The 15,118-nt window shown below is 49.8% G+C and overlaps 1 protein-coding gene and 1 long non-coding RNA gene across 5 annotated transcripts in view; one reads left to right on the top strand and one right to left on the bottom strand.

Moving 5' to 3' along the window:
- Positions 1-15,118, bottom strand: part of LOC138503341 (transcription initiation factor TFIID subunit 12-like) — a 413,461-nt gene that overhangs the window by 249,396 nt on the left and 148,947 nt on the right. The window lies entirely within an intron of this gene.
- Positions 44-15,118, top strand: part of LOC138503342 (uncharacterized) — a 249,913-nt gene continuing 234,838 nt past the window's right edge. Inside the window, exon 1 of the long non-coding RNA XR_011279621.1 lies at positions 44-155. This is a non-coding gene — a long non-coding RNA (uncharacterized lncRNA). The remainder of the gene's footprint in view (positions 156-15,118) is intronic.

Genomic DNA, 15,118 nt, shown 5'->3' with positions numbered 1-15,118 from the left:
ACCATGGCACGCCTCCTATCATGTGATCGGGCCGTAATCACCCGATTGTTTGGCAGCACATATTTAAATGGTTATTAGGGAACGCGAGCTTAGCTCGCCAGAATACTATACGGATGTGGAGGGACGCCTACATGGGGAACACCTAAGGAAACAAGGTAATTTCACAAAACGGCATGTCAAACAGACGTGTACTCGGAATTATAGTATGATGAAAATCGAGTCTAAATGAAGCACCTAATGCGCGCCTTTGCCAATACCGGTTGCATGATATTCAGGAAGCATCCATATGGAATTGTATTTTTGATGGGCCAGACGGAGGCCGGGACAAATAATTAGCAGCTATAAACGACCGTAAGGTAACTGACACAAGGCATGACTGTCATATTTTTGTTTAAGATAGAGTCAGAATGAAGCACTTAATACGTGCTATTGCTAACACTATCAAGTACGTTGAGACATCCATATGGAATTGCATCTTTGATGGGCCAGACGAAAGCTGGGACACATGATTAGCAGTTTCAACTCATTGCAAGGTAACTAACACGAGGCACTACTTTGTCATATTTGTGTAATACAGCATCTAGTTCATGAACATTCACGAGACATTCAGTAAATATTGCCTCGAAGCATTGTAATTTCAGACAATGCGCTGGTCTAATTTACCTCACCCCGTTCATTTGGGTCCTCTCCAGATGTTTCTATTGTAAATTCATACAGGCTATGTACTGATAACATGGCACAATCATGCCCCTACAGTGCTACAATGATTCATATGGAATAATTACTGATACGATATGAGTGGCAATGTGGATTCATATGCTGAAGACGACTAATCTTACTATCAGAATGTCATCATCACCCTTCTGTGCATGTGGTGGTTGTCATCATATTAGCCGCAACACTGATACTTTTAGATGTGGAGGAACACAAATCTGAATACTGCTACAATGGTAGATTGATGCAATTCATTTTATTCCATTTTGTGATGTAATCATTTTCTTGTCCCCTCTTCTCTTTTTTGTTTCTTTTTATACATTATTTCTTTTATATATCCCGTTTACATTTGTTTATTTCTTATTCCTTACTCCTTATGGTGAATTAACATCATTGGACGATTTATCCATGGCATGGTATGATCCGTTGTATTGATCTTGGCATTGTTAATGGCCAAACGATATTGTCTTTACCTTAATAACGACACGAATGAATGTCAATATGGTTTTTTACTCATTGCGTAACACATATGTGATACTATGCCTTGAGAAGTGTTGGCTACTACAGAATAAAATATGAACGTTTTGATTGGACTAGACTCAGTATAATATTTATATGATAGCGCGCGTTTATGGAACACTATTGACTTTGTGTATAATCATAGGTAGGGGTTACCTATAGTTAGATACTAACTGCAGCAGTAATAATATAATCCTTTGTGAATATAACCTCTAAAGCTACAGGGCACCTCACCCTGGTTACCCCTTTTCACTTCTATTTTATATACAAACTGGACACGAACATGTGAAAGATGTACATTTCGTAAATGTACACTAATATATACGTAAATCCTCCCATCAAAGTAAGGACAGACTTGGAAGCCACTTATCTAGAAATGTAAATTGTGCACACGTTCAAACTGTACAACACTTCTACGCCTTCTATACATATTAAAAGTTATACCCGATTTCAATGGAAGATTCCATAAGTATATTAGGTGTGTAGGGCATGTACATTTCACAACTTTGTATCAACACTCCTACGCTCATATGTATTATGGACACACACTCTTACGACACATACTTTTTATATGCATATGAAGCATACTGGGATGTAAATTGTGTACATGTGCAAACTTTAAAACTTGTATAAACCTGACACGCACCTAGGACACAAATACCTATGCCATCCAGTAGCGTTTGTGTAGAAGGGATAGAAGAAATGTGCTAAATTAATAGACCTGTTCTACAGGAACTCGTGTATATGTATGAAATGTGCATTACATGCAAGTACATTACTATACAAATAAGAACTGATAAGAGCCAGATCTGATGTTCATTGTCACATATATGGAACATGTATACAAGATGTAAATTACATAATGTGTGAAATTTCAACTGTATAACATACACCAAATGCTCACACTCTGGTACACTCATACGGCATACACTTATGCAACATACTATATATAGTACTGCATTGTTCCCTGTCCTCTAGAATTGTATCTGTTGGCGAGCTTTAAGGCATGAGGCGTGGAGCTTTTTGAGTGCAATCCCCAGTTGCTTTTTTTCAATGTGACATGCATTACTCACCATAATAGCATTTCTGAAGATTGTATCTGCTTAGATTCAGATGCTGTGCATATAGTCTGACATCTAGTGGTAATCGCAGAGTATTGCATCTTCCTTTTGAAGATCGAAAGGTGACGTCGACATGGGCGCGACTGTAACACTATCCCTAACGTGACGTGTAGTGTACCCAAAAATCCCTCACTCGTCGATGTCCCTCTAGTTGTGTTTTTTTCTGCCGTGAGGGAGCCTTATAGTGAGCGTGAGCGAGTATATAATAGAGAAGGTGTAAGAGGTTCCTTCTACTCCACGAGGGGAGGAAGGGTGGGCACATGTGAATCTAAGCAGATACAATCATCAGAAATGCTATTACGGTGAGTAATGCATGTCTTCTGATGCTTGTAAATCTGCTTAGAATCACATGCTGTGCATTGACTAGCGAGCAGTACCCAGAGATGGTGGTGGGATGTGTGAAGGAACAGTAGCAAAGAGATGTCTTAGCAACGCTTGTCCCACCTGAGAATCAGACCTAGAGTGTGTATCTAGGCAGTAGTGTTGTTTAAAGGTGTGTAGAGAACTCCAGAGGCAGTAGTGTTGTGTAGAGAACTCCAGGTTGCTGCTTTGCAAATGCAATCAAAAGGAACATTTGCAATAAATACTATGGTAGCCCCTGTGCCCCGAGTAGTGTGCTCTAGGTGTGAAGGGTAGGTCCCTCTTGGCAAGAGTGTGATGCAGTTAACCATCCACTTAGAAATAGCAGATTTAGAGACAGGGTCCCCTTCTCTACCAGCTGCCACTGAGATGAAGAACTGGTTTGTTTTTCTTAGTGACTGTCTTTTCCAGATAGTAAATAACCGCCCTCCTTACAACCAGTGCGTGCGGGCTTCTTTCCGCCACGTAAGTGGGGTTCTGGAAAAGGGTGAGTAGTTCTATGGACTGGTTTACATGGAAATTCGAGATGAATTTGGGCGCAAAGCGAGGGTGTGTGCGCAAAACCACCTCATCTTTTTGAATCTTGACTAATAGGTCCTGAACTGAAGGTTTCCGTGCTTCTCCGAGTACGTCCATGCATCTTTGAGGGAGCTGGAGGTGCCCGAACTCTATGACCTCAGGAGTCAGGCTGCTAAGTTAAGAGTTTGCGGGCAAGGATGAAGTGTTTCCCCCCCTGTCTTGTGACAGCATGTTGGACAGGCACGGCAGCTTCCTGGGAGGGGAGACGGACATTGCCATGAGATGGGAGAACCAAGGCTGGCGGGCCCAAATAGGGGCCAACCGAATCATCCTGACTGGATCTTGGTTGAGCAAGGGAATCGGGAGTGGGGGGGGGGGGGGGGGGCGTAGACACATTTCCCGGACCATGTTATCAAAAGACAGTTCCCCTTGGAGCGGTTCTGAGGGTACCTGGAGGCGTAATCTGGGCATTCTCCAGAGTGGCAAATAAGTATCTCTGGGAAGCCCCATTCTGCAAAGACGTTGAGTACAATGTCCTCCTGTAGCCGCCACTCGTGCTCTACGGGCAGCGGAAAGTCTCTGCCGAGTAAGTCCGCCAGAAGATTGAGCTTCCCTGGAACATGTGAAAGGAGGAACAGGTCGTGTTTGAGAGCCCACTTCCATATGTTCTGGGACAGTTTAGACAGCCCTAGAGAGCGAGTGCCCTCTTGTCTGTTTAGGTAATACATGGTCGTAGTACTGTCTGTGCGGACTAGTACTGTCTTCCCCCGGAGGTGTCTGGAAGGCCAACAGGGGCTTATACACGGCTAACAATTGAAACAGGTTGATGTGATCGGATGCTACCGCTGGGGACCACACGCAGTGCGCAGCCTGTTGAATGACTTGAGCTCCCCACCCCGGCAGAAGTGGGTCTGTGGTGAGAGTGGCTTCGACTGCGGGGGTGGTGAAGGTTTTCCCCCGCAGAAGGCTTTCCCCTTGACCACCACTGCAGGGACTGAATGAGGGCTGCAGAGACCACCACTAGATCATCCCACTGGCCAGACACCACTGGTTCGAGATCCACTCTTACGCGGCGCGCAGACGAGCATGAGGTACTAGGTAGACGCAGGAAGCCATCATCCCCAGCAGTCGCATGGCTTTGCGTACTGTCACCTGGTGACTGGCTACATAGTGAGGGATCTGTAACAGCATGTTTTGAACACTCTTGCTGGAGGGAAAGAGGAGGCCGTCTTTGGTCTGATTAGAGCTCCCAGAAACTGACCTGTTTGGGGTTTAGACAATTTTTTCTCGTTGATAGAGAAACCTAGGTTGAAGAGGAGATCTACCGTATTCTGGGTATTTGTTTGGCATGTTCTGTACGAATCCTGTTATGAGCCAGTCGTCTAGGTAAGGATAGTAAGGATAGAGTGGGATGGACTGCCTGCACAGGTGAGCAGCTACTACCGCCAGTACCTTCGTGAAAACCCGTGGTGCTGAAGCAATGCCAAAGAGGAGAACCTTGAACAGATAGTGGGTGTCCATCATGAGCCTGAGGTACTTTCTGTGCGCTGGCAACATTGAAATATGAAAGTATGCATCTTTCATGTCCAATGTGGCCATGTAATTCCCCCCCCCCATGCTGCAGCAGTGGGATTACCGCCTGCAGTGTTGTCACCCTGACTTTGAGGTTTGACATACTTGTTCGCCGGGCGCAAAGTCTAAAAAAAAGGCGCATGGTGAGATCCTTTTTGGGTACAAGGAAGTACACTGAATAAATACCCTTGTTTACCTGGAGAACGGGCACTACTTCTATGGTGTCCTTTTCCAGCAGGACCTGAACCTCTTCCAGCAGGATGCGCAGGTGTTCTGGCAACAGGCATCGGCTTCTCGGTGGGTGGTATCGAGGTGGCTGGAGAAACTATGCAGAAGCCTTGGGCAACGGTCTTTAGCACCCACTGGTCTAATGTGATCCCCTCCCAAGCGTGAATGAATGACAAGCGATCCCCCCGACCAGGGAAGCTTATGAGGGGACCCGAACCGGCGAGTCACTTTGCGGTGGAGGCCAGGGAGCCTCTAGGAGTAGAGTTCCTACCTCTACCCTTGCCTCTACCTCTTTGTTGGTATTGGTGGCTAGCAGATGAGCCTTGGCCAGAGGATCGGGGAGTATTCCCTGAGCCGTATTGTCCTTGGGGAGCGCAGGAAAAAGATTGGCCACGAAAGGACTGGCGTGAGTTAGAGCCTCCACGTTGGTGGAAGGGTTTAGCCGTGATCTGGCTAAGCGACATTAGTGTTTCGTGTTCTTTCTTAGCCGTCTCCAGGGTATCACCAATAGCCTTCCCAAAAAGGTTGGAGTCATCCACTGGCTTGTTGATCAGAGAGGCCCGGGTTTCGGGTTTAAAGCCGGAGTTCTTTAACCAGGTGTGTCGTTTAAGTAAGGCCCACTGGGCTACGGTGCATCCAGCGGTCCCAGCAGAGTCCAGGGTGTTCTTCAATATGTTATGGGTGACTTGTCTGCCTTTAGCCACGACCGCCAGCAGGCGTGATCGGATGGGCTCTGGAAGACCATCCTGAATTATGCCCCATTGTACATCACTAACTCGCCAGGAGAGTGGTATTATTTGCGATCCTTGTGGAGTAGGCTGCAGAGGTGGTGACCCATTTGCCCAAGGCATAACGCTTTACAGTCTTTGTCCGGAGGGGCTTCTGCAGATGACAGTGGCACTCCTGCCCTCTTCCGAGTGGAAGTGACCACCAAGGAATCTGGTGTAGCATGACCCCTTATGTAGAGTGGGTCGGAAGGTGATGGGCGGAATAATTCTTGACCCAGGGGTTGACCGCCCATGTGAGAGATGGGGGTACAGCAAGGAAGGAGCCAGGCGCCTCTTTGTAGAGTTCAGTAGGGGGATGGCTTGACTAGTTGGAGCCTTCCCTTTGAGGATATCTCTGCGCAGTCTGAGTCTGGAGCTGCCTAGTTTGTTGCAATTTGGAAATGAGTGGCTGCTCTTTTTAGAATAGCATTAAACATCTGGTCGTCAACAGGTGACGAATCCCTCTGTGCAGAAGAAAGGGGATCTAGGCAGATGACGTCCGGGTCTGGGGTATGCGTTGGTGATAGCCAAGGGACCTGATCCTCCGCCTGATCCTGATCCCAGCCTGGGTCTTGATCAGTCGTGTCTTATGCAAAAGTATTCATGTCTTCATAAGTATCCTCCTGCGTTGGGTCCTCCGGGACATCCAGGATATCTTCCTGGTGTCCCTGTGCAGCAATAGGTCATTTCTGCAGTTTGTAAGGAATGGGGCAGGAGTCCTGTTAGGCAACATTGTATGCAGTACCCTTTGGGTGCACTACAACAACCCTGACCTCCTGGCAACAGGAACCAAACCTTTGGTGTAAGTCTGTACTAAACAGACTGGTAGCGTGTGGAGCAGCCTGGCTCATCTTAAGAAGGGTCAATGTTAGCTGTAGGGGAGTTACAGAGATTCACAGTGACAAGTATTCAAATAAACTCTTACACACAAGGTTTCTTGATTAAACAATGATTAATGTATCAGTCAGTTAGAAGAAGCATTCTTCAGAAGGGGCAATATAACAGTAACACTCAAACTTCAAAAATACACACTCTTAAGGTTTCTAAATCAGCAAGAACCCATTTGGAATGGCCCACAGACACTACCTACACCCTCAGGTGACTTCAATAGTTAGGGTGCTGGGGACATTAATATATCACTGTTGCATTTAGAATCAGATTTAGGAATACGTCAAAGGAAAAAGGTTATTAGAACAAAACAAGAGATCACACAAATATTCTGAAGCAGGTAAGTACATTTGCTAACACCCAATGCAAAGTTAATTAACCCCTCCCTGGAAGGAAGGCAACACCTAAGCAGAGGAGAGAAGAGTCATTCAGGGAGCCAGGATAGCCAATGTTAAGTTAGCAAACGTCAAGGTGAACTGAAGCACTTCTTGAAGGCAAGTAAAAGTCTTGCACAATGTTTTAGCAGTCTTTGTAGAATAAGAAGAAATTCAAAGTAGGGCCACAAGCTGATTAGGCTTGTGAGGTAAAGAAGCTGTTAGCAATTCTACAGAGGCAACCGAGACAAGTCTCCAACGAGGACAAGCAAGGTGGCACAGCGTACCTTTAGGTTGAAGAAAATTGCAGCAGACGACTTCTGTTCCTGTGCAGATCCTGGTCTTCCTGGGCCTCAGTCGTGGGGACAAGAGGGAGGACTTCTGGGGACACCTGCACTGCATTGGGCCGGTCACCGCTCGAAACCAGCAATCTCCAAACAAGTGGCACTTCAGTGTTTCAGCTCCTTGTGTCTACCGCAAATCGCAACACTGCGGTTCCTGGCTGTCGAGATGTGCTCTCCTTGCATCTGGGTTCCCCCCCACTCTGTTGAGGGGGCTCAGTCAGTCCTGCTTCCTGGGAGTCCGGAGGATCTTCCTGGAGCTCTTGGCCAACTTAAAAGCAACGCACACAATCTGGTGTTCCTCTCCCTTGCTATTCGGTTCCAGCAGCAACTTCAGTGGAATTTCAACCAGCTCCGAGAGGATGTCCAGGTCGCTTAATTTGGAGTTGATGGGAGAGGTCGTCCTTGCAGGAGCCTCTGTCGATACGAATTTGGAGTTTCAGCACAGCAGCAGGGCTTCACCAGGCAAAACAACGGGCCAGGAGTTGCAGCAGGCATCCTCTTCAAGTTCTTCTTCGGATTCCTTTGTCCAGTGGTCGACACTGCCTTCCAAGCCAAAAAGCCACGCCTTTTTATGCAGGTTTCTCCCATTCATTCCAGCCTAGCTGTCAGTCGCCCAGCAGGGTGGCTGTCCATGCCTAACAGCCAGCCGGCCAATCACCTAAGAGTGCATTCCTGTCGCCTAGGAGACTAAGCACAGTGAGTTTGGGGCACCTCCCTGGCTTCCTGCCCCCAGACACCCTGGAGCCAGAGGCGGGCTTCACTTGTGAATCCCGCCAAAGGCTAAATGTACAAAGGAACCAAACCTGGTTTGGCCTGCAGAGTAAATCTCAAGAAGGACCTTTCCACAAAGAAATGGCAACAAAAGAAGACCGGGCCATTTTGACAAAAATGGCAGCCTTGGGTGCTTTACTGCAGCTGCAAATGCAGCCCGCGGTAAATGCACACCACGGTAGATACAAGTAAACCACTGCCACCAGCCCTCGAGGAAAGGGTAACATAAAATTGTTACCCGAGAGGCTAGACAAAGGGGATACTAAGTAACCCCTCCAGCACCCTATTGTAAGATAGTGTGTGCTGGGTCTAGAAATTTACAAAGGTCAATTTCACTTTACTGCTCTTGGAAACAGTAGTTTTAGCCAAGAGAAGGTATTTAACCCTTTGGGAAATTGACGTGCCTGTGACACTGCACTGAAGGTGTTGTGTGACACAATGTAAAAGAAGATGCCTATGGAGTTTGTCAGGCTACACAACCAAAAGAAACAGAGTTCAAAATCACATTAAAATACATGAGAGAGTGGAAAAAAGGGCCTCACTCTCTCCAGGTTAAAAACTCAAGTCCTCGAAATCCAGCAAAGTTGCTGGGGGTCTCTAAGAGAGAGAGGAATTCACATATTTCTGAGAATTCTCCCTAACAAGTCCTCTTCCCTGGGTCCCTGGTTCTTTTTGGTGTAATGTACCTGTCCGAAAAGTCAATAAACTGGGCTATATTGTCCATTTATTGCTCAAACCTCTCCCTAGTCCATAGAGAAGAGGCAGAGGCATCTGGAGCTGGAAAAGGTTGCCCAGGAGGGGGAGATGTTCCCAATAAAGCATTGGAGAGAGGGTCAGGGGCTTCAGAATATTCCTCTCGACGACAGAGGGTGATCTTGTGCTCAGTGGCCAGCGAAATAATAGCTGCAAGGCTTTCGCAAATTTTCAGCGGTTGTATCAAAGGTTTCGATGCGCCCGACGGCACAGTTGGTAACTCCACCGAGGCCTTGGGTGTCTGTGCACCCCTAGACGATGTGTCGACTATGTTTTTAGGGTGGAGGTCCATTCCAGAGGGAATCCCAGTCGCATTGCGCGAAAGTGGTTGCGTGGAGGGCACCAAACCGCAAGGTTCAGAATGTGCGTCAACATTTTCTGCGGCCTTGTTGGCGTTCCATGCTTCTTCGATGATTCCGCCGAAGAGGCCTTAGGGGTTGTGTGTTTTTGTATCCGTGGTGTGTGGGTGCCCTTGTCGCCGGGGTGTGATCTCCCCATAATGTCGGGGCCGGGGACGGGCATTTGGGAGCCTGCCGGCTCCGCCGAAAGTTCGATGACTTCCAATTCTGAGACATGGCTGCCGACAGGTTCCCCGTCCGAAGCGACGGCACCAACGTGGGAAAGGCTTTCTACCTGCATAGCGTAGGCCGCCCACTGTTTAGTGCGCCTGTCTTTCAATGTTTTCAGTCGAAAGAGCTTAGAGGCCTTGCATGAGTGCTCATCGTGGTCTCAAGGAAGACACTGATTGCATCGGCAATAGGTGTCCTTCCAAGGAAAAGTGCCGTTACACGATGGGCAAAATTTAAAGGGTGTCCTCTCTATAGCAGTAGCGGCAGCGAGACCAAGAAGAGAAAGAGGGGTAAAGGAAATACATTCTTAGAGATTAATAAACCCAGGGCCCCACTCTCCCTATTGCAAGGGCCTGGCCGGAGGGCTGAGGCAACGCGGTTGACTGTCGCAGAGCAGTTGTCGTCGGTGGCAGGAACCCACTAGGCAGTCGAGAAGATTAGTCAGGAGACTAGACGACCGTAAAACGTGGGGACAACGTTAGCAATATAAAACTCTTGCGAGCTCTGCATAGGAAACAAACTAGGTTGGCGTAAAAAAGAATCTGAGGGACCTCGACGCGCGAGGGATTTTGGGTACACTACACATCATATTAGGGATATTGTTTGTCACGCCCATGTCAACGTCCCCTTTCGATCTTCGAAAGATAGATGCAATACTCTGTGATTACCACTGGATGTCGGAAAATATATATATATATATATATATATATATATATATATATATATATATATATATATATATATATATATATATATATATATATATATATATATATATATATATATATATATATATGGAAAAGTCTGCAACGGAAATGTTCGCATGACAAATGTACGCAGAACAAAAGCTTTGTACATTTCCCATGTGAACAAACATTGCAAACCCCTACATACCTACACCCCCACCCACGACCAACCCCCACCCTCAACGCACCCCCAACATACCCACACCCTACTTACCTTTGAAGACGCGCTGTGTCCCTGCAGCGTCAGTACCCTTTCACTTCCGTGATCGGGAACAGCGCCGCAGGGCCCTTTTTTTGGCCAGTTACAGGGGTTTCTCCTGCAACCCCCTCTCACTGTATTGTAAAGTATAGTGAGCGGGGGACACCCCCCAAAGCCCCCGTTTTTTTGTTTTGTTTTTTCTTCAGGTGTGTTCCCCACTCACTATACTACACAGTATAGTAAGGAACAAGTTACTTACCTGTAACTGTTGTTCTCCAGCATGGGTCTGGCATGGATTCACATGCTCGTGAATATTCCCTGTCGTCAGGCTGGGAATCCTCGGTAAAGAAAAAAATCAGTTTCAGTTTCGTTTCTGAACTGGCTTTCTACTAATAACCAATCACTGGTCTCTGGGTCATACTGCCCCCAGCCAATGACTGCCCTCTACCTAAGCCCCTCCGCTAGCAGCCATCTTCAGATTTGGTAGCACGTAAAGTGGCAGTAGGACCAAAAGAAGATCCACAGAGGGGTTGGAGGGAGGGTTCGCATGTGAATTCATGCCAGAGCCATGCTGGAGAACAACAGTTAAGGTAAATAACGTGTTCCTTTTCCAGCATGGGGTCTGGCATGGTATCACATGCTCATGAATACAAGAATACATAGCAGTACACACATGCACAACCACGAGAGGTGGCAAGGCTCAACATTAAGCATTACAACAACTCAACATTAAGCATCTCTTACCTCCTCAACAGGCTCACCTTCAAGCTGACAGGTTGCGCAGCACTGCTTGGCCGACTCTGGACTCAGTAGAATTTCGTGAAGGTGAAAGTCGACCTCCACGTAGCCGCCCTGCAGATGTCCAGCAGGGGTACACCAGACAGGAACGCCATAGTAGCAGTGATCGCTCTGGACGAATGGGCTCTCGGATGTCCGGGCAATGGTCGTTTGCCAACCGGTGACAGTGCCTGATGCAGCCGGAGAGCCACCTGGAAATGGAAGCCTTGGAGAGGGCCTTCCCTTGATTCACAGCGCCAAAGTTCACGAATAGCTGTGATGTCTTCCGAAAACTCTTTGTGCGTTCCACGGAGAACTTCAGCGCTATAGCCACAGCGACTGCAAAGTCCTCTCAGCCGGCGAGGAAGGAGATTGGAAGAAAACAGATGACACCAAGGGCTCGTTGAGATGGAAGTTCAACGGCACCTTGGGCATGAAGGAGGGGTGCGTCCTCAGCACTACCCTCGTCTCGTGGAATGTCAGATACAGAGGCTTACAGGAGAGGGCCTGGATCTCTCCCACTCGTCGTGCGGAGGTGATGGCCACAAGAAACACCGTCTTCCACGATAGGAATTTCAGAGGCGCTGAATGCAAAGGCTCGAATGGCGGCCCCTTGTGCCTGGTCAGCACCACATTGAGCTCCCATGCCGGGGCCTTCACCGGCGGGAACAAGCGGAACAGTCCTTTCATGAATTCCTTCACCAGGCGGTGCGACCACAGCGACGACCGCCCCGGAGTTCTGGTGTAGCGGGAGAGAGCCGCCAGATGGATTTTGATTGAGGCATGCGCCAGCCCCGCCTTGACTAGCGACAGCAAGTACGGCAGCACTTGAGGGGCCGTAATCCATAGAGGGTTGATCTTCTGTGTGCGGCATCAGACAGAGAACCTCTTCCATTTATGTCCATAGCACTTCAAGAGTCGAGAAAGCCCTGGACTTGGCAAACAACTCCTTGCAGTCTGCTCGGGCATCGTAGCCTCCGAACTCTAGTGCTGCAGGAGCCAGGCCTGTAGGTTCAGCGATCCTGGGTCATGATGCAGGATCGTGCCTCCTTCCCTGGCGAGAAGATCTGCGTCCGTCAGCAGTCTGACTGGAGGGGACGCCGACATGTCCAGAAGGTCCGGGAACCAAATCTGCCTCGGCCACGCCGGTGCGACGAGGATCATCCTGCACCAGGACCGTCTGAGTTGACTGAGTCGCAGAAGCAACAGCAACAGCGGGAACGCATAGAGGAACAGCCCATCCCAGGGGAAGGAGAATGCATCCACCAAGCTCCCTGGCTGGGGAAACCTGTTGGCGAACCTCCGGCACTTGGTGTTCGTCGCCGTCACAAACATATCGATCTGGGGACTGCCCCATCGTCAGAAGAGAAGATCCACTTGATCCTGCCGAAGCTCCCACTTGTGGCAAGAGCGCAGCTCCCTGCTGAGTGAGTCGGCAACGGTGTTCTTCACACCTGCCAGGTGGAAAACATTCCCCGAGCGCGGCCCAGTGCCACAGATCTTGCGATTCCTTGGAGAGAGCTGGGGATGTGGTTCCCCCCTGCTTCACGATGTAGAACATCGTGGTGGTGTTCTCGGTGAAGACCCGTGCCACTTTGCCCTTGAGGGAAGGGAGGAAGACCCGAGGGCCCAGAACACAGCCCGGAGCTCCAGGACGTTTATGTGCAGACCTCTCCTCCGGGAGCCAGAGGCCTCTTGTGGGGAGATCTCTGGTGTGCGCACCTCACCCCTCCAGGGATGCGTCCGTCGTCACCGTTTCCTGATGTGTTGGGTTCTGGAAGTCCATGCCCGCCACGAGGTGCGCGTGGGTGCCTCACCAACGGATCGCTTGTCGGAAAACCTCGTTGAGGGGGATCTCGTCTTCGAAGCTTCCCGCCACTTGTATCCACGGTGCATCGAGGAACTCCTGCAGTGGCCGCATCCGCAACCTGCACAGACGCACAAGGTAGATTTAGGACGACATCATGCCGAGCAGGGACTTGATGGATCTCGCCCTGGCAACTTCCATGGTCAACAGCCATTGTACCTTGCCCAGGATGGCTTTTATCCTCTCTTCCGACAGTGAAGCCAACTGCACCACTGTGTTGAGCCTGGCTCCCAGGAACAGGGAGTCCTGCGATGGCACCAAGCAGGACTTTGCATAGTTTATCGAGAACCCCAGTTCCATGAGCAGGATGGTGCTCACTGTGTGGTAGACGGCAAGTTCTCTTGATTTCGCTCGGATGAGCCAATCATCCAGGTAGGGGTAGACTTTTATCCGCTGGAGGCGCAGCCGCGCCGCCACCGGTGCCAGGCCCTTGGTGAAGACCCTGTGTCGACTTCAACCCGAAGGGCATCGCCTTGAATGGATAGTGCCGTCCCTGGACCACGAAGAGCAGAAACATTGGATGCCCTTTGTGTATGGGGATGTGGAAGTACGCATCCTCCAGGTCCAGCGACGACAGGAAGTCCCCTTCTTCTAGTTGTCCCAGCACGTGCTGAAGGGTGACCATCCAGAATTTTTGAGATTTGATGTATTTGTTGAGGCAGCGGAGGTCTAAGATGGGTCGCCAGCCACCCGTCTTCTTTCGGACGGGGAAGTACCCAGAGTATACTCCGGAGCCCCGGAGTCTCTTCGGGACAAGCTCTATCGTGCCCTTTTTCAGCATCGCTCGTACCTCCAGAAGTAGCTGTGGAATGTGGTTTTCTTTCCTGGCCACCGGTGGAAAGTGTGGGCACCTCCTTTAGAACTCTGTGCCCGTGGGCCAGGGCATCCAGCACTCAATGGTCGGTGGATATTGATTTCCACACGCTGACAAAGTTCGCCAGCCGGCCTCCCACCGAGGTGCTCGCCCGGTTCAATCATGCTTCGCCGAGGCCTTGTCACCTTGGGCCCCTTGGCGACGACTGTCCACCGGCCTTGCTGCGGCCTCTGTAGGCTTCCTGCGACGAAGAGCAGGCCGCTTGACGGTAATGAGGAGCTGCCGCCGAATCCTTTTGAGGCACCTTAAAACTTGCCTCCGGAGGTCCGAAAGGATGGCCGTCACTGATGAAGCGTGCCCAAGTCACAGGCCGTCTCGGTGTCTGCCTTGATAGCGTGCAGTGACTTGTCCACTGCCTTACCGAACAGGTTGTTCCCGTCAAAGGGCATGTCCAGTACTTTGGTCTGTACGTCCTGACTGAAGCCGGTGGCCCTGAGCCAACCGCGCCGGCGAAGGCAAACGTTGTTGCCAATCTGGCAAAACCCGGTGTCGGCAATGTCCGTGGCTACCGTGATGGCGAAGTCCAGGAGGGGGGCGATTTTAAACCACAGCTCCCTATCGTAGCGGGCCACGATGGCGAGATCGTTGGCCGCCTTGAGGGTAGTCACCGTAGACGGGATGACCAGACGTCCCAAAGCGTCTAGCTTCTTCCCCTCGCCGTCCGGCGGGGCGGTGGAAGTCTATGCTATCGCCCCTGCAGATTTCTTCGTAGCCGCCGCGGAGACCACCGAATCCGGGGACGGTTGCGCCCTGAGGCACATAGGAGCGGTGTCTGGGACCCGGTACTACTTCTCGTAACAGTCTCTCTTTGCAGGGGCCGTAGATGGGTTCTTCAGCAGGGCCAGTCCTTCGTCCCATAGGTCGCCCAACAGCGGGACAGAGTACGGTCTTCCTCTTAGCCTCTCGTTGATAGAGGAATCCCTCCTTCTGCTCTTCGAGGTATAGCTGGAAAAGCTCCGAGGCCCGGGCGATCATGGCGTGAAACGAGCCAATTTGTGGGGAGGGGGCGATGGGAGATCAATTCCATCGTCTCCGCCGTCATCCGTCACTCATCTCAGTTTCCGTCTCATCCCTCGGTGGAGGGGATGGAGGTCCAGGATGGAAGGGTGGGGGTCGGGTGTAATCACATCCGCTTGGGTGGTGGACTCCCCAACGG

The sequence above is a fragment of the Ambystoma mexicanum genome, chromosome 11 (genome assembly GCF_040938575.1).
Source record: "Ambystoma mexicanum isolate Mex_15411 chromosome 11, UKY_AmexF1_1, whole genome shotgun sequence".
Taxonomy (NCBI): Eukaryota; Metazoa; Chordata; class Amphibia; order Caudata; family Ambystomatidae; genus Ambystoma; species Ambystoma mexicanum.
Note: the sequence above shows the minus strand (reverse complement) of the source record. Positions and strands in the feature narration are given on the sequence as shown.